The sequence below is a fragment of the Zalophus californianus genome, chromosome 12 (assembly GCF_009762305.2).
Source record: "Zalophus californianus isolate mZalCal1 chromosome 12, mZalCal1.pri.v2, whole genome shotgun sequence".
In the NCBI taxonomy this organism is placed as follows: domain Eukaryota; kingdom Metazoa; phylum Chordata; class Mammalia; order Carnivora; family Otariidae; genus Zalophus; species Zalophus californianus.
Genome location: NC_045606.1, coordinates 70,438,744 through 70,458,037, shown reverse-complemented (window position 1 = coordinate 70,458,037; position 19,294 = coordinate 70,438,744).

Sequence of the window (19,294 nt, the reverse complement as noted above, 5' to 3'; positions counted from 1 at the left end):
TTCTGGGAAGGGGCACACACAGTTTTGCAACACCTTGCTTATGAATAATGGCGCCATTTCTTTTTTTTAAATTTTTTTATTGTTATGTTAATCACCATACATTACATCATTAGTTCTTGATATAGTGTTCCATGATTCATTGTTTGTGCATAACACCCAGTGCTCCACACAGAACGTGCCCTCCTTAATACCCATCACCAGGCTAACCCATCCCCCCACCCCCTCCCCTCTAGAACCCTCAGTTTGTTTTTCAGAGTTCATCGTCTCTAATGGTTCGTGCCCCCTCCGACTTACTCCCCTTTATTCTTCCCCTCCTCCTATCTTCTTTTTATTTTGTCCTAACATATCTTGCATTATTTGTTTCAGAAGTACAGATCTGTGATTCAAAAGTCTTGCACAATTCACAGCGCTCACCATAGCACATACCATCCCCAATGTCTATCACCCAGGCACCCCATCCCACCCACCCCCCACCACTCAGCAACCCTCAGTTTGTTTCCTGAGATTAAGAATTCCTCATATCAGTGAGGTCATATGATACATGTCTTTCTCTGATTGACTTATTTCACTCAGCATAACGCCCTCCAGTTCCATCCACATGGTTGCAAATGGCAAGATCTCATTCCTTTTGATGGCTGCATAATATTCCGTTGTGTATATATACCACACCTTCTTTATCCATTCCTCTGTCGATGGACATCTTGGCTCTTTCCACAGTTTGGCTATTGTGGACATTGCTGTTATAAACATTGGGGTGCACATACCCCTTCGGATCCCTACAGTTGTATCTTTGGGGTAAATACCCAGTAGTGCAATTGCTGGATCCTATGGTAGCTCTATTTTCAACTGTTTGAGGAACCTCCCTACTGTTTTCCAGAGTGGCTGCACCAGCTTGCATTCCCACCAACAGTGTAGGAGGGTTCCCCTTTATCCACATCCCCGCCAGCATCTGTCATTTCCTGACTTGTTAATTTTGGCCATTCTGACTGGTGTGAGGTGGTATCTCATGGAGGTTTTGATTTGGATTTCCCTGATGCCGAGCGATGTTGAGCACTTTTTCATGTGTCTGTTGGCCATTTGGATGTCTTCTTTGGAAAAATGTCTGTTCATGTCTTCTGCCCATTTCTTGATTGGATCATTTGTTCTTTGGGTGTTGAGTTTGATAAGTTCTTAATAGATTATGGATACTAGCCCTTTATCTGATATGTCATTTGCAAATATTTTCTCCCATTCTGTTGGTTGTCTTTTGGTTTTGTGGACTGTTTCTTTTGCTGTGCAAAAGCTTTTTATCTTGATGAAATCCCAGTAGTTCATTTTTGCCCTGGCTTCCCTTGCTTTTGGCGATGTTTCTAGGAAGAAGTTGCTGTGCCTGAGGTCGAAGAGGTTGCTGCCTGTGTTCTCCTTTAGGATTTTGATGGACTCCTGTCTCACGTTTAGGTCTTTCAACCATTTGGAGTCTATTTTTGTGTGTGGTGTAAGGAAATGGTCCAGTTTCATTCTTCTGCATGTGGCTGTCCAATTTTCCCAACACCATTTGTTGAAGAGACTGTCTTTTTTCCATTGGACATTCTTTCCTGCTTTGTCAAAGATGAGTTGACCATAGAGTTGAGGGTCCATTTCTGGACTCTCTATTCTGTTCCATTGATCTATGTGTCTGTTTTTGTGCCAGTACCATACTGTCTTGATGATTACAGCTTTGTAATAGAGCTGGAAGTCCGGAATGGTGATGCCGCCAGCTTTGCTTTTCTTTTTCAATATTCCTCTGGCTATTCGGGGTCTCTTCTGGTTCCATACAAATGTTAGGATTATTTGTTCCATTTCTTTGAAAAAGGTGGATGGTATTTTGATGGGGATTGCATTGAATGTGTAGATTGCTCTAGATAGCACTGACATCTTCACAATGTTTTTTCTTCCAATCCATGAGCATGGAACGTTTTTCCATTTTTTTTGTCTTCTTCAATTTCTTTCATGAGTATTTTATAGTTTTCTGAGTACAGATCCTTTGCCTCTTTGGTTAAATTTATTCCTAGGTATCTTATGGTTTTGGGTGCAATTGTAAATGGGTTCGACTCCTTGATTTCTCTCTCTTCTGTCTTGTTGTTGGTGTATAGGAATGCCACTGATTTCTGTGCATTGATTTTATATCCTGCCACTTTACTGAATTCCTGTATGAGTTCTAGCAGTTTTGGGGTGGAGTCTCTTGGGTGTTCCACATACAGTATCATATCATCTGCAAAGAGTGAGAGTTTGACTTCCTCTTTGCCGATTTGGATGCCTTTGATTTCTTTTTGTTGTCTGATTGCTGTGGCTAGGACTTCTAATACTATGTTGAATAGCAGTGGTGAGAGTGGACATCCCTGCCGCATTCCTGACCTTAGGGGAAAAGCTCTCAGCTTTTCCCCATTGAGAATGATAGTTGCTGTAGGTTTTCCATAGATGGCTTTTATGATATTGAGGTATGTACCCTCTATCCCTACACTCTGAAGAGTTTTGATCAAGAAAGGATGCTGTACTTTGTCAAATGCTTTTTCTGCATCTATTGAGAGGATCATATGATTCTTGTTCTTTCTTTTGTTAATGTATGTATCACGTTGATTGATTTGCGGATGTTGAACCAGCCTTGCAGCCCAGGGATAAATCCCACTTGGTCGTGGTGAATAATCCTTTTAATGTACTGTTGGATCCTATTTGCTAGTATTTTGGTGAGCATTTTTGCATCCATGTTCATCAAGGATATTGGTCTGTAGTTCTCCTTTTTGATGGGGTCTTTGTCTGGTTTTGGCATCAAGGTAATGGTGGCCTCATAAAATGAGTTTGGAAGTTTTCCTTCTATTTCTATTTTTTGGAACAGTTTCAGGAGAAAAGGTATTAATTCTTCTTTAAATGTCTGATAGAATTCCCCTGGGAAGCCATCTGGCCCTGGGCTTTTGTTTGTTGGGAGATTTTTGATGACTGGTTCAATTTCCTTAGTAGTTATAGGTCTGTTCAGGTTTTCTATTTCTTCCTGGTTCAATTTTGGTAGTTGATACATCTCTAGGAATGCACCCATTTCTTCCAGGTTATCTAATTTGCTGGCATAGAGTTGCTCATAATATGTTCTTATAATTGTTTGTAGTTCTTTGGTGTTGGTTGTGATCTCTCCTCTTTCATTCATGATTTTGTTGATTTGGGTCATTTCTCTTTTCTTTTTGATAAGTCTGGCCAGGGGTTTATCAATCTTGTGAATTCTTTCAAAGAACCAGCTCCTAGTTTCGTTGATCTGTTCTACTGTTCTTTTGGTTTCTATTTCATTGATTTCTGCTCTGATCTTTATTATTTCTCTTCTCCTGCTGGGTTTAGGCTTCATTTGCTGTTTTTTCTCTAGCTCCTTTAGGGGTAGGGTTAGGTTGTGTATTTGAGACCTTTCTTGTTTCTTGAGAAAGGCTTGTATTGCTATATACTTTCCTCTCAGGACTGCCTTTGCTGTATTCCAAAGATTTTGAACAGTTGTGTTTTCATTTTCATTGGTTTCCATGAATTTTTTTAATTCTTCTTTAATTTCCTGGTTGACCCATTCATTCTTTAGTAGGATGCTCTTTAGCCTCCATGTATTTGAGTTCTTTCCGACTTTCCTGTTGTGATTGAGTTCTAGTTTCAAAGCATTGTGGTCGAAAATATGCAGGGAATAATCCCAATCTTTTGGTACTGGTTGAGACCTGATTTGTGACCTAGGATGTGATCGATTCTGGAGAATGTTCCATGGGCACTAGAGAAGAATGTGTATTCCGTTGCTTTGGGATGGAATGTTCTGAATATGTCTGTGAAGTCCGTTTGGTCCAGTGTGTCATTTAAAGTCTTTATTTCCTTGTTGATGTTTTGCTTAGATGATCTGTCCATTTCAGTGAGGGGGGTGTTAAAGTCCCCCACTATTATTGTATTGTTGTCCATGTGTTTCTTTGCTTTTGTTATTAATTGCCTTATATAATTGGCTTCTCCCACGTTAGGGGCATAGATATTTACAATTGTTAGATCTTCTTGTTGGATAGACCCTTTAAGTAGGATATAGTGTCCTTCCTCATCTCTTATTACAGTCTTTGGCTTAAAATCTAATTTGTCTGATATAAGGATTGCCACCCCAGCTTTCTTTTGGTGTCCATTAGCATGGTAAATGGTTTTCCACTCCCTCACTTTCAATCTGGGGGTGTCTTTGGGTCTAAAATGAATCTCTTGCAGACAGCATATTGATGGGTCTTGTTTTTTAATCCAATCTGATAGCCTGTGTCTTTTGATTGGGGCATTTAGCCCATTTACATTCAGGGTAACTATTGAAAGGTATGAATTTAGTGCCATTGTGTTGCCTGTAAGGTGACTGTTACTGTATATTGTCTCTGTTCCTTTCTGATCTGTGCTGCTTTTAGTCTCTCTCTTTGCTTAGAGGACCCCTTTCAATATTTCTTGGAGGGCTGGTTTCGTGTTTGCAAAGTCCTTTAGTTTTTGTTTGTCCTGGAAGCTTTTTATCTCTCCTTCAATTTTCAATGAGAGCCTAGCTGGATATAGTATTCTTGGCTGCATATTTTTCTCGTTTAGTGCTCTGAAGATATCATGCCAGTCCTTTCTGGCCTGCCAGGTCTCTGTGGATAGATCTGTTGCCAATCTAATGTTTCTACCATTGGAGGTTACATATCTCTTCTCCCGAGCTGCTTTCAGGATTTTCTCTTTGTCTCTGAGACTCCTAAGTTTTACTATTAGATGTCGGGGTGTTGACCTATTTTTATTGATTTTGAGAGGGGTTCTCTGTGCCTCCTGGATTTTGATGCCTCTTTCCTTCCTCACATTAGGGAAGTTCTCTGCTATTATTTGCTCCTATATACCTTCTGCCCCTCTCTCTCTTTCTTCTTCTTCTGGGATCCCAATTATTCTAATGTTGTTTTGTCTTATTGTATCACTTATCTCTTGAATTCTGCCCTCGTGATCCTGTAGTTGTTTATCTCTTTTTCTCAGCCTCTTTATTTTCCATCATTTCGTCTTCTATATCGCTGATTCTCTCTTCTGCCTCATTTATCCTGGCCGTTAGTGACCCATTTTTGATTGCACCTCATTAATAGCCTTTTTTATTTCGACTTGGTTAGATTTTAGTTCTTTTATTTCTCCAGAAAGGGTTTCTCTAATAACTTCCACGCTTTTTTCAAGCCCAGCTAGTATCTTTAAAGTCATGATTATGAACTCTAGGTCCGACATCATACTAATGTCAGTATTGAGTAGGTCCCTGGCTGACTGTACTATCTCTTGTTCTTTTTGCTGAGGTGATTTTTTCTGTCTTGTCATTTTGTCCAGAGGAGAATAGATGAATGAGAGAACAAAATGCCAACAGGTTAAGAACGTCCCCAGCAAATATACTCTATACAAATCAGAAAAGACCTGAAACCAGGGGAAATAAAAGGGAAAGAAAGAAAAAAGAAAGAGAAAAGAAAGAAAGAAAAAAAAAAGAAGATTAAAAACAAAAACAGAACAATACAAAAAAAAACCGAATATGATCAAATATGATTAGGTTAGTGCACAGATCAGTGCCATAGACTAGATTTTGGGCGTATTTTGGTCTGTTAGAAAAAAGTGCCTCCTAAAATTTTAAAGGAAGAAAGACTTATATATGTACAAAATAAGGGTTGATACAATGAAGGGACGGAAGATGACTGTAAAGATGAAAATTATAAAAGATTTTATAAAAGGAATTGATACAATAAGAAGTTTGAAAAAAGAAAGAAGATTTAAAAAAAAAAGGGAGAGAATGTGATCAGGCAGGAGACTAGAACAAAGCCATACACTAGCGATTTAGGGTATATTTTGATCTGTTAGAAGAAACTGTATCTCAAAATTTTAAAGAGAGAACAACTTATATATATATGCCAAAAATAAGGGTAACTACTATGAAGGGATAAAATATGACTCTAAAAATGAAAAATAATGTTTTTTTAAAAAAGGTGATTGATAAAATGGTTGAAAAAGGGAAAAAGAGAAATTTAAAAAAAAACAGTTAAAAAAATTAACTTTGAAAAACTAATGAATCATGGTAAAAAAAGCCATGAATTCTATGTGCAGTATTCCCCTAGCGCTGGAGTTCTGCCGTTCTCCTTGATCGGTAAACTTGGTCTTGGCTTACTGGCTGTTCCTGCTGGTCTTCTGGGGGAGGGGCCTGTTGCCGTGGTTCCCAAATGTCTTTGCCGGAGGCGGAATTGCCCCGCCCTTGTCGGTCCAGGCTAAGCAAGCTGCTCAGGTTTGCTCTCAGGAGCTTTTGTTCCCTGCAAGCTTTCCGTACAGCTTTGGAGGAGGACAGTGAAAATGGCGGCCTCCCAATCTCCGCCCCAGAGGAGGCAAGAACTCGGGGCTCCACTCCTCAGTGCGCCCCCAGAGAAAAGCAGTCAGTCACTCCCATGTCCCCGGTCTCTGGCCGCACCCCGTGCTCACCCGGCCTGTGACCGAGCGTTTCTATCTCTGGCACCTGACCCCGTGTGGAGTCTCCAAACCCAGCAGATCCCTGCGGTGCGCTCCCGTGCCACTCCTCCCCGGGGGAGGGAGGGGAGTCTCCCCGGCTCTGCCGCTTGTTGGGTCCCTGCTGGAGGATCAGTGGCCCGACTGGGCCGCGGATCACGGTTTATGGCAACCCTGAGTTGAGAGCCCGTGCCTCGGCTCCGTCTCTGCAGCCGGCTTCCCCTGCTCCGATACCTGGGAGCTCTGCCGCACTCAGGCACCCCTGGTCTTTCTGTGACCCCAAGGGTCCTGAGACCACACTGTCCGGGGAGGGTTCCACCCCCCCGCTTAGCCACTGCAGCGACGTCCCTCCGCGGAGCCGACTTCTAAAAGTTCCAATTTTGTGCTCTGCGGCTCTATCACTTGCCAGAAGCGGCCGACGGAGGCCCCCTCCCCCGCCATCTATCCTCCCGAATATCGCCTCGGATTCACTTCTCCGCACGTCCTACCTTCCGGTAAGTGGTCGCTTCTCTGTTCAGAGAGTTGTTGCTACTCTCCTCTTCGATCTCCTGTTGAGTTCTTAGGTGTTCAGAATGGTTTGATCCCTATTCAGCTGAATTCCTGAGATAATGGCCCCATTTCTATCGTGACTTATGAGAACCAAGAATTGCCTTATGCCAATGTTAAAGAGCTCCTCGCCCTTTAGATTTTCTGAAAGATTTTCTATCACATTCTACACCCTTGATTCTTCCTATCAACTGGATCAAATGAATGTAGTAGTTTCTGAAAAGTCATTCGCCTTCATTCAAAGTTAAATAGAAGTAAGGTGTATGGGCTAGGCACTGCCTGCCTTGCCAAGAGCTAACAACCACCTAGTAATCATGAAAAATAATGAAAACCCAAAACTGTGAACACATTTAGATTTTCCTCAGTGGTACAGAAACCATCAATAATACATTTCCCATTGGTCAAGAATATGTGAAATACATTTCTTGTCTGTTTTAATTTAAGGATCTCTACCTGGTCTTCAATTAATTTTTTTTCTAATATTAAATAAGATGGAACCATTTTAGTTTGATCAAACTGATCAAGTTCACAAATTAAGGAAGATTCCAATGTATCTCATTGTCTTTCAAGGATGATAATTTGATCCTTGATAAGCTTTGTCCCCCAAAAGGTATATTCCTTTGTGAGAGGGCCTTTAAAAAGTAAACAAAGTTAGGGTCTTGGTGTCCTTGTATGCTGGAGGCCTTATTAAACTTCTTTGAATTGTTTAAATCGTTATTCCTGGTGAGCTAATTCAGTGATAGAACTCAGTCTTGTTTCCCCTCTTAGAGCTCTATGAGAGTGATTCAAATTATTTCTATGGTCATGTGTCCCAGTTTAAACTGCTGTCCTTTAAGAGAGGATGGCTTGTTTGACATTTTGGCCAATATAGTCACATGGTTCAATGAAGGTGCCTCAGGGGCTGCTATGGAGGGAGAAAGGCAAAAAGGGAAAGAGGGGCAGAGGGAATGAAGGGAGGGCAGGAAGTGGGAGATGGACAGGTTCTCATCTTTTTTAGCAGAGTAGATTTTCAGGTAAACTGTTGGAAAAAAAGATTCTGAGAATGAAATGGTATGTAGGTCCATTTATAGGAAGAATATATCTCCATGGCCCCTTCTAGTTCTAATGCCTGATTATTCCGTAGTTTTGTGATACTCTCTCTAGCCTGTGATTCTCAGAGTAGCATGGGAAAACACGTGTTTCCAACGTTATCTGTATAATTCCATAGTCTGCTTCTTTCATCTGGGTATTTACCAACTGGTCTTTTCAGTTAATGGTTGTGTGTGTGTGTGTGTGTGTGTGTGTGTGTGTGTGTGTGTGTATTAACATATATAAAATATTCATATATAGAGAGAGAAAATATTATCTTTTTTATGATGAAAGAAATATGAGTTCTATTCTTTCACATCTTAGGCATTTGCCATTATTCAGTTTCAAAAAAGGGATTGTGTCCCTGGAGTGATTTAAAGTACTTTCTTAAGTAACCTTAGATATAGAGGATCCAGATATGAACATTTGAATGGAACTAATGTAATTAGGATACATTTACACTTTCTTCCCTGTTGCTGCCCTGAGGCCCAGAGCCATGTCTGGTCTAGTCTAGACTACAGATTTCAGCTCTTCCTGCTAAAAATATTAAAGTCTTTTTAAGCATAAAAATCTTTAGGGTATTGTTATTGGCTCTTTTTCACTTATTAAGAAGAAAATATATTCCCTTATTATTTTTCTTTATGGAGTGGCCTACTTGCAAGTAACAAGTTCCTCAAAGCTGCAGAAGTTCAATTCATGTGTGGATGATCAGTTTTAGCAATGTTATAGAAGGAATCCCTGTATTAAATAATAAATTTTACTTAATCACTAAGATCCCATTTATCTTATAATTCTATTATCCATCTTTTAGTTCTGGAAGTTCAAAAGCTCCCACTTTCTCTCCATACGTTGCAACTCTTTTCTCACTCAGGTATTAAAACTCTATAATTTTATACTTTATATTTATGAGTAATGTATTTATATTCCTCATTGAACATCAAGCCTAGCTCCTATTACATCTACTTTTTTCTGAATTCTTTTTTTAAGTCAACTTTCTATGCCATGAGGTATAATATTAGATTTTTCTAACATCCTTAATATTGTTTTCTTTATTTTCTTGGAATTTTTTACCCTAATGTATTCTTTCTCATGAGAACCACATGATAATGTGGACAAGCCCATGAGATATGCTGGGAACTTTGCCAAGCAGACTGAAACAACTAACTTGTTCTGAGAATAACTGAGTAGCATAAAGCTGGGCCCTTGTGCCAGGTATGCAAAAAGTCATGATATACTCCAACTTCTTTTTTTTTTTAATTTTATTATGTGATGTTAATCACCATACATTACATCATTAGTTTTTGATGTAGTGTTCCATGATTCATTGTTTAACAGCATTTGCAGGATATTATCTGGGTATGAGGCTAGAGATACAAAGCAATAAACAATACTCAAAATTGGGTGAATGTTGTCACCCCAATTGTGAAAAATAAATTATTTCTGAACAAGTCCTCAGCCAACTACAGAAAGTACTAGAAATAGATTTATTTCAATGGCAAGCATCAAGAAGTGTGTTAAGACAATAGCTAAAAATGAAGGACTCTCATCCTAGCTGGAAACCATGGAAAGTACTCTCATGAAGGCAGCAGCAGTACAGGAAAACTGTGATGTTGGGCAGAAGAGATACCAGGGTCACCCCAGGTATAATGAATATGGTCTATCTTAATTCCAGTCAAACATCTAATGCGCATCATGTATGCCCTGCCCTGTTAAAACTGACTCTGAGCATTGCTCATGTCTGAGCCTGGGATGAAAAACATCTGTGACTATAACTTTGCAAAATGTTTTAAAAAATGGATTGAAAGTCTGCCCTATAATTTCACATGTTTGCCAAAATCAGCTTTCTAAACACTCATTTTATTTTTCAGGATTTTTTTAGGCCTTCTCTCAGAATCTCTAATTCTGCCAATTCATGATTGCTTATCTGAAGATTATGTTCCAATTTTAAATCCTCAAGCATTTCCCTGTTTGAGAAAATGAATTTAGGAATGACATCTGGACTAGTTGGCACTTCTTTGTGGTCTTTGCTGCACTACAGGAATTTACTGACAGGATTTGTGACCTGGGGCACTGATTTTCAACAAATGTTCATACAGTAAAAAGGCTCTCATCAGCACCAAGTTCTATGCCGAAGAAGTTTCAACAAGCTTCTCTGAAAAAGCTGGCTTATTTTTTTCTCTTTTTGTAGTTTTCAGATTGATTACAAATTCCAACTACAAAGTTTCCCATTCTCTCTTCTCTTTCCTAAAGTGGGATTCTCTTAAGTTACTTCCCTAGTCTTGATATAAAAAAATCATATTAATAAAGGTATATATTCTTTTTCTAATCAGGCATTTCAGTAAATCTTCCATTTTTATACATTGGTGAAACTTTAGATGTACAGTGCTTATTAAGTTCTTTATGTAAAAATGTATAATCATTTTCCTAAAATTATTGGTGGCATGATGTTTAACCTCTATAGGTCTGTCTCATTATCTGTAAAGTCAGAATTTTGTAGTAGTGTAATGTTTGTGCTAGGACCTATCTCAGAGAGTTGTGAACATTAAATGAAGTAATGTATGTAAAATGGCTTAGCTGTCTGTAATCTGTAGTATTACCATTACTACTGGTTAGTTTGTCTCTAACATAAGCTAATTGGTTTATCCCACTATGGTCCCTCTTCCCAGATGGAGCATGAGAGTGGGTTTAGCAAAACGGTGTGATGCCGGTTTCATATATAAAAGGAAAGTAGCACTTCATAGCTGATGTTTGGGAGACTCACATATAAGACCAAAAATCTGAGACTCCTCTTAAAGGGTTACGAACCCAGTCCTAAGCAGCACAAACTGAGAGGAGCAAGTCAAAATGAGAAGGCAAGAAGGTCCAGAATCATGGGGAGCTGATGGGTCTGTATCTTAGAAAGATTTTGCTAAGACAAGGAGGAAGTAGATTGCCTTCTTACATACTCTCAGCCCAGAAGTGAACATCCACCCTATACCATATCTGACAACACTGAAAGATTAGAAAATACCTAAGACTTCTTTATCATACAGAGAACAACAGTACAAATTTGTGTAACCTAGAATAAACTCAGCCAAGGTTATGTTCTTAGCGAACCTTGACTCTTGGAGACATACGCTCTTTGATCTCTAACCTTCTATTTTGTTTAAGCAAAACTGCTGGAGATTTCAGAAGCACTCAGCAGGCCTGAGGATTGTTGATAGATTTCAAGATTTTGTTGAGTACTTTAAACTGCAATTAATTATAACTCACTATTCACAAACTGTTATACAACACCATTTTTATAATTTATTTATATAAACATATATCCAATTTGCATTGTGTTTGTTTCTTTATGGTCTGTAGATTTTTAAATTCCCACTACATTTTTCAAAGGTTTTACCTAAGACATTAATATCAACTCATCCATACTGATGTTTATAATTTAAAACTTGTTGTATATATACCATCTAATGGTATTTGATTGTGGTTATCTCCACCTTACCCATGAGTGAACCTTTTAAGGGACACAAGGTTATTGTATTAACTGGTAGGAGAATCAAGATTAGAACCAGACAAAAATAGCTAGTCTTTTTCCTAAGTCACATTTATTTTCTTTTCACTTTCAAATATTACTTGCAATATGAAGAAATTTTAGGAATAAATGTACTCAAGCACTTACACATACTATATTGTAAATGTCCCTCCTTTGTCCATTGTCCCACTACCCTATGGGATCTTTGAAGATAGAATCTTACTCCCTGGGCCTAGCATCATACCTGACACTTAGTCATTATTCAACTAATTAGTAAATTGAAAATACAGTAAGGACAAAATTGCTTCTAAACTATAAAACATCATTTAAACATTTTGAAATTTAAAACCAACTTATAATATGAACTCTGGAATTGGTATGATATCAAGTTATTTATCTTAAACTTGCATGGCTTATATTATTATACATAAAAGCAGGAAAAAATATTTATTGAAAAATATGTTTAAAGAGAAAAGAGCTATAAATCTTTTAAATGTCTCAAGAAATTTTCATTTTTTACATCTTTCCTCCCATTTTTTTCCATAAAAAGTATTTGAAACAAGGTTAGATAGAAAAGCACAGATAATCCAAAGACAGTCTCACTATTCTCTCACTGTCTACAGACAATGATGCCAAGAAAGATAGAAGAAATAGAATCTCTCTGTTGATATACCAACCCAGTTTCAAGAACTTTTTAAAAAGGTATCACTAGTTAGAGAAATCAGTGCTTTTCAATTCAAAATTTGTTTTACCAGAATTGAATGAGGTCAGAACAGAACTTGAAATGCCATAACAGATTTCTAGCACTTGGCACTATATTGGCATAAAATCTGTCTTTTCATGGAGAAAACAAATAAGGGCCTTTTAAAAACTATTTAAACAACTGGTGAGAAAACAGTCCCTTTGGGTATCTTCTGTGACTGAAAGTGGCAAAGCTGACTGCAATGCATTCACATTCTAGTCAGAGCTGCCTACGTGGGGATAGACAGAAACTTTTCCCCATGGGGAGCTCTGAAGGGCCTCCGGAGTCACAGCCCCCTGCAAGATGTGCTGAGACCTTTGTCACAGCTGCATCACAATCCTGGTCATTCCCTCTGCCTCCCTCCCTCTGTGACAAGTGCTATTCTCTGGGCCCTTCCCAGTAAACCTCCTATACACAGGTCTCCACCTCCCAGTTTGATGAAGGAACCCACCCTAAGACACCTGGCAATCCATGTGTTTCTTCCCACGGATAATACAGTTCTCTCAGCACTCTAGAAAGTATGTTTGCCTTGTATGAGCCTGATAAGGCTCTGAAAAACTGCATTTTCTGGCATTAAAAGGCAGGCATGAAGAGTTACCTAAGCATTTTGGCAAGAATCAACAAAAACATTTCATTGGTATTGACACTGCTGTCAGCATATCAGGAATTTGCTTTTTAACATTTTGAAATTAAGCATTTTGGAAAAACTTTTGAGTGTCTGAAGGAACTAATAAATACAGAACAATATACTCGGGAGATCACATGTAAACTTGCTGATAATAGTGTTCAACAACTTTGGAATTACAGGAAGACAACTGCTCAAATACTTTAAGAGATTCTTCCTATAGTACAAATGTTCTTTTATTTTCTGCATGTTCATAAATCTCCTCTTATAGTGTGGCATACCATCTATAACATTAGGTAAAATGTTAGACATTTGGGACTTAGTTCTCATTATGGATGCATTACATTTACATACAAATGGAAATAATTTGGTTATGTCTTCCAGCTATTGCAGGACCCTATCAGCACAGCACCAAATGATTGTAGCATCACAGCTCTTTCTCTGGATAGACCCCACAGGGCAAAATCCTCTGGGAATGTTCTGGAAGGTACAGGAACTAAGGGCTGTTTGTGGTCCCTGTGTCTTTGCCCAGGAAAACAAACAAATGCTCTGGATTCATCCACTGCCTTGTGAGATGCCCCACTTCTGCAGCCTCCCTCTTCCCCAACACCCTGACTCTACCACAATTTCATCTTTATTTATAACTTCTATGTAGCCTGTTTTTATTTTTCCTATTTTTCTCATGGCTTTTAATATTATGGGCCTTTGCTTTACTTACTGGCATAGTACTTTTAGATTTCATATTAACTGAGGCTTTTTAATATTAAAATATCACCATATATGTAAATGTTACCCATGTTTTATTAAAATATTTTGAAAGTACATTTCCCTAATTTTCCAATTTTATCTTTTATCTTTATTAGTTTTCTACTAATTTTACCATTTATCTTTTTCAACCTCATCTAGTTTACTTTCTTTTTTTCTGTACTTTTACTGTGTCATTTAGTTTTCCTTCCTTTAAACATCAGCTAGTTCCCGATTTTCTTCTCAGTGTTAATTTGTAGTGTAAGGCTATCTTACACTTTAACCTTGCTATAAGTTTACCAATTTTTATTTGCTTTTGTAATAACCCACAAGGATCCAGACTGCAGGAGCATGAAGCCTGGAGGACTACATGAGGAAGAGCTGGAAGCAACTCTGCCCCAGCTGTACTAGTGACACTAGACCACCCGGGCTGCCTCTGCCCCAGAGCTTCTGGTTCCCCTAATCACTGGCCCTCTCAAGTCAAAGGAGGTGTTTCCAGAGACTCAACCTCTGTATACTCACAGTCCAAGCACCTATTCTGCTACCTTACTGGCTGAAAATGGCCATAAGAGACAGAAAAAAACACCCTATCAAACGTTTTTAAGAAAGAGGAAATAACTCTCTAAATACAGTTCCTCTACTTTTCCTTCATAGTACTTAATTCAATCATTATCATATAATTATGTGTGCCATTATTTACTTAAATACTATCTCTTGTGTTTCTCTTGATCACTGCTGAATGCCTAACCCAAGGTTTTGTACAAAGTACAATATCAAAAAATACTATTAAATGTGAAAAGGAACAAATGAAAAAACTAAATGTCAAATACGCCGATTGGGCAGTAAATTAACTGATGGCTTTCTTGCTTTTGAATTTCTTTTTATTATTATTGCTGACTTTTACTTAGCACAAGGGCCTTAAACCAAAATGTTGAAGTTAGTCACTGTGTAGATACAGTTATAGTACAATGGGTTAAAGAATAAAAATAAATAAATAAGGAAAATTTTGCTCTATAGTCTTTCTTCAAATAATACTTTGTCCAGAATCGTATGTACAATAAACTAAATATTTGTGTCCCCTCAAAATTCATATGTTGAAATCTAACCCCCATTGTAATGGTATCAGGAAGTAGGGCCTTTTTGAAGTAATTAAGTCATGAGGGTGGAGTCCTCATGAATGGGATTAGTGCCCTTATAAAAGCAGCTACAGGGAACTCTCTAGTCCCTTTGCCGTGTGAGGATACAGTGAGAAGTTGGCAGTCTGCAATCCAGAAGAGGATCTCACCAGAACCTGACCATACCCTGATCTCAGACTTCCAGCTTCCAGGACTGTGAGAAATAAATTTCCTTTGTTCATAAGCCACCAGTCTATGGTATATCTGTTACAACAGCTTGAACTAAGACAGATTGTTCACAATATTATCCTGGTTTGGTAAGTGTTTGCTTCCTAAGCAAAATTTGGGGTCTCTTTTGATTTGCTATATTTTTTATCTCTTTTTATATTAAATGCTTAGACAGATAATCAGACATTTTCATAGTCCAACTTTAGGTTAATATTTTAAAATTGTCCTACTCACCTTTTTTATTTAAGTCCTGCACACATATTAGATAATTTGAGAGTGGTATGTCATTTATCTTGACATCACTTCAGATCAACCTTCTAATTAATGAAAAGCAGAGATCCTCATAATACCCTGTAATTCATTTTACCTCAGAACAAATTTAGGATTTATTTCAGTACATCTTCAACTTAAACACCTGAATGTCTCTTTATTAGGAATGAATACCAGCATGTTGTTACACAGTTTTTTTACTTTAAGGCTTTATTGTTAGATGTAGGGGAATATTTATATTAACTCTCTTTGGGGGTAATGTAAATAGAGTATGCTATATTTTACTTTCTTGGAATCATGGTTCATTAAGAATGCAATATTTAATGAAGAAAAAAGTTTCAAAAGATATTTGCCCCACAAAGAAATTAATGAGAGTTTCTTTTTACACGAGGTATTCAAAGTAACAGCCTATGTATGTAAAATCTTAAACACAGATCATTCTCAATATTTATTGTTAAATTCCAGCATAAATAATTTCCATAATATAATAACTGACATATAGTCCCTTGCTTCAAAAAGACAGTGCTCTTAAAATTTAAGATAAGCATATGGTAAAAAAGAAGCTGTTTATGTTTGGGAAGTTTTGCCTCTAAAATACAGGTTTGGGCCTGGAGTCCTATACACATTTCTTTCAATTATATTGATTATATAAACTCTGATTATACTGATCAGTGGCCAACTTGGTTTGGTTAACTCAATAATCAATACTGGCCATAAACTAGAAAGTCTTGTGATTTCAAGGAAATGATTACATTCTCTGGGTGCTAGAAGGAGACGGGGTATTCTTTTAGGAGTTTCTCAAATACAGGAAGTTCAAGTAGAACTTCTTTTCATGGCTCTTCACAATTTCTACTTTAAGTTCTGTTTTCAAAAGCTGAAGAGCAACGTGACTTGGGTTAGAATTTTGCAATCAAAATTTTTCAGTTTGGGGTAGCAACAAAAACTCTGTATGTAGTCGCAAAAATACTAGTAGCCACTATTTTCTTGTGTTCTTAGTTTTCAGGTTAGGAATTGAGAGGGAAATGAAAAAGGAAGGATGGGCTAAAAAGCCCAGAGGAAAATGATGGTGACAATTAGCAAGTCGATACATACCTAAATTATCACAGTAGGTTTAGCATTACATAAACTACTTCTGGCCCTCATTAATTTAGAATAGATATCTTATAACAATTGGTAATTTTTATATATACAAAATATTATATACAACTCCTAAAATATATTTTGATAAATAGGATATACAGTTAAAACATCAATATTTATGCCAAAGTCAATTATCATCATAATATAGTATAAAGGAATTCATACTTCCCCTAATTATCATATAACTGAAAAAATGCACACTCTAATCTATGTAGTGTCAAAGAAAAAATGCACTGAAAGGAGTTAAACAGACAAGAAAGACTTTATTCAAGTATACTGCAAAAGAGGTCAGGACTATTGCAATAAGGGAGAGAGATTAAAATCTACTCCCCTAAAACAAAAGGTGGACAGTTTTTAAGTACTGGGGTGAGCTAGTGAAAAAAGTACCAAAGGATGTTTGTGGGGAGGCAATCAATGTGATTAGGCCAAATATTTATGTGTGCTAATTGATTACAGAAATTAGACTCCTACCCTCCCACAGAGATTTGGAGATAGGGGCTCTGTCTTCCTTGATGATTACTTTTCAAAGGGATGGCTGCCTGAGAAAGACATTTCTGGGTTCTAAAACTGGCAAGAGACTGGGAAAAGATTTATATCTCAAAGAAACAAAAAATTCACAATTGCAAGTTTAAAGTAAATGTTCTAAGAAAGGGAGGTCAGGAGCTGAGAAGAAAACCTGGCTAAAGTTCAGTCAAGCTGAGAGTAACATTAAGGCCATTGTTGGTCAGTAGACAGAAAGAGGACTGTGGCAAAACAAGTGGCAAGGTGCAATGCCACAGGAAGTGGATGCTGGCGTAAAGCAAGGATTTATGTGGATATTTTATATTAAAATGATGGGGCCCCTATTGCAATTCTCTTAATAACAACAGTAATTCTTTATAGTGGTTTCTAAAAGGTGGTTCTGGCGAAACTATTGAAAGAAAGACAGCTGGAGGTCAAACTTGACCATTTATAGGTTGTATCAGCCAAGGTTCAAACAGAGAAACAGAAAAAGTAGAAGATATATATTAAGGGATTTATTGCAAGAAATTGGTTGACAGGATTTGGTGGGGCTGACTAGGTAACTCTGAAATCTATAGTACAGACTGTTAGGGAGGGCAGGCTGGAAACTCTAAGGCATGAGCTGAAGCTGCTACACACAAAGCAGAATTTCTTCTTTGTCCAAAAAATCTCAGGTCTGCTCATAAGGGCTTTCAATTGATTGAAACAGACCACCATGATTATCTAGGATAATATCCCCTACAATTGATTATGAATGTCAATCACATTTACAAAATACCTTCAACAACAACACCTAACCAAGTTGACCTAATAAACGGACTATGAGGTCATAAGGTTGAATTCAGGCACTGAATTCAATTCAGTGAATTGAATTCAATTCACTGAATGCAATTCAACAAATGTATCATTTGTTGCATCAGAGAGATGCAACAAAAAAACTAATACCACCAGTCAAAACAAAGTGGTTGGTCATAAGGGTCCAACTAGGTATATATACTGAAATTAGAATATTTTAATCAATTAATTTTAGAATTTGAGAGCATATATGGCACATGGTTTTCATTGATTCCAGGGCTTTATTCCCTAGAAAAAATATATATAATATTGTACATATGTATAATATATTATTCTTACTATTTTCTTAATAATATATATTATAATTTTTAAATATGCTTATTTGTACAAATCTATAGAGTAGTCTAAATGTTCAGCATTTTATGTTCTAATCTACATCTTAACTACAAAAAACTATAGTATGATATTTAAATCAAAAGTTTGTTATGGGGCACCTAGGTGGCTCATTTCATTAAGCATCTGACTTTGATTTCGGCTCAGGTCATGATCTAAGGGTTGTGAGATGAAGCCCCACCATCAGGCTCCATGCTGGGTGTGGAGCCTGCTTAAGATTCTCTCTCTCCCTCTCCCTCTGCCCGACCCCCTCCCTGTCTTAAAAAAAAAGTTTGTTATAAAAATGAAGAATTATTAGCTACTATGGCATCATAGAAAAAATGATATCCAACTTTCACTTTAGAATAGCAATCAAAATTATTGAACATCTTCTAAGTATTTATTATCTCATAACAATAAACTCCTTTAATACCATTTCTTAATCATATTACAATTTTTTCATCAGTTTGATGAAAATATGACCATTTTCATGATTATGTATTTTGTTTTATTGATGATTTTTGCAGCATAACTTTTAAGATTTTGAGATGTAAAAATATGGTTGAATTGAGATTCTTAGTTTTACATGTGTTTTAAATGTAAAGAATTCTTCTTCTTCCTTTCAGTCTCTATTACTCCAATATAATCCCCAAGACTCATAAACACATGAGCAGCACTAACACCAGTGACTAGCTGTTAACAAGAAAACCACTAAGAGATGTTATTTAATCAACTGCTCTTAGCATGTAAGAAGTGTTATCCTATATTCCTGGTGGCCTTCACTGCCTGCTTTAGAGTTCTTATCCAACACATTCCAAAAATGATTATTTTGTAAGTTAGGTTTTAGTGAATCCTATTCTTTCCTATTCTTGCCTAGATGTGAAAATTGTCATTTGCCATGAGCTAATGTTAAAACAGTCACATTTCTGATAAACAGAATTGGCACTTCTGTTAAGTGTTGCTTCTGGCAAGCTTCTTGCATTTCATATTTCATTTCTATTTTATATCCTTCAGTCCACAGCACTGTAAACCCCCAGATGTGCATGAGGTAGGAGGAGAGGGGTGTGGAAAGCAACACACACACACACACACACACACACACACACACACACACACACACACACACACACAAAATCCTACGCATACGTAAGAGAACATGTTCCTGTGAC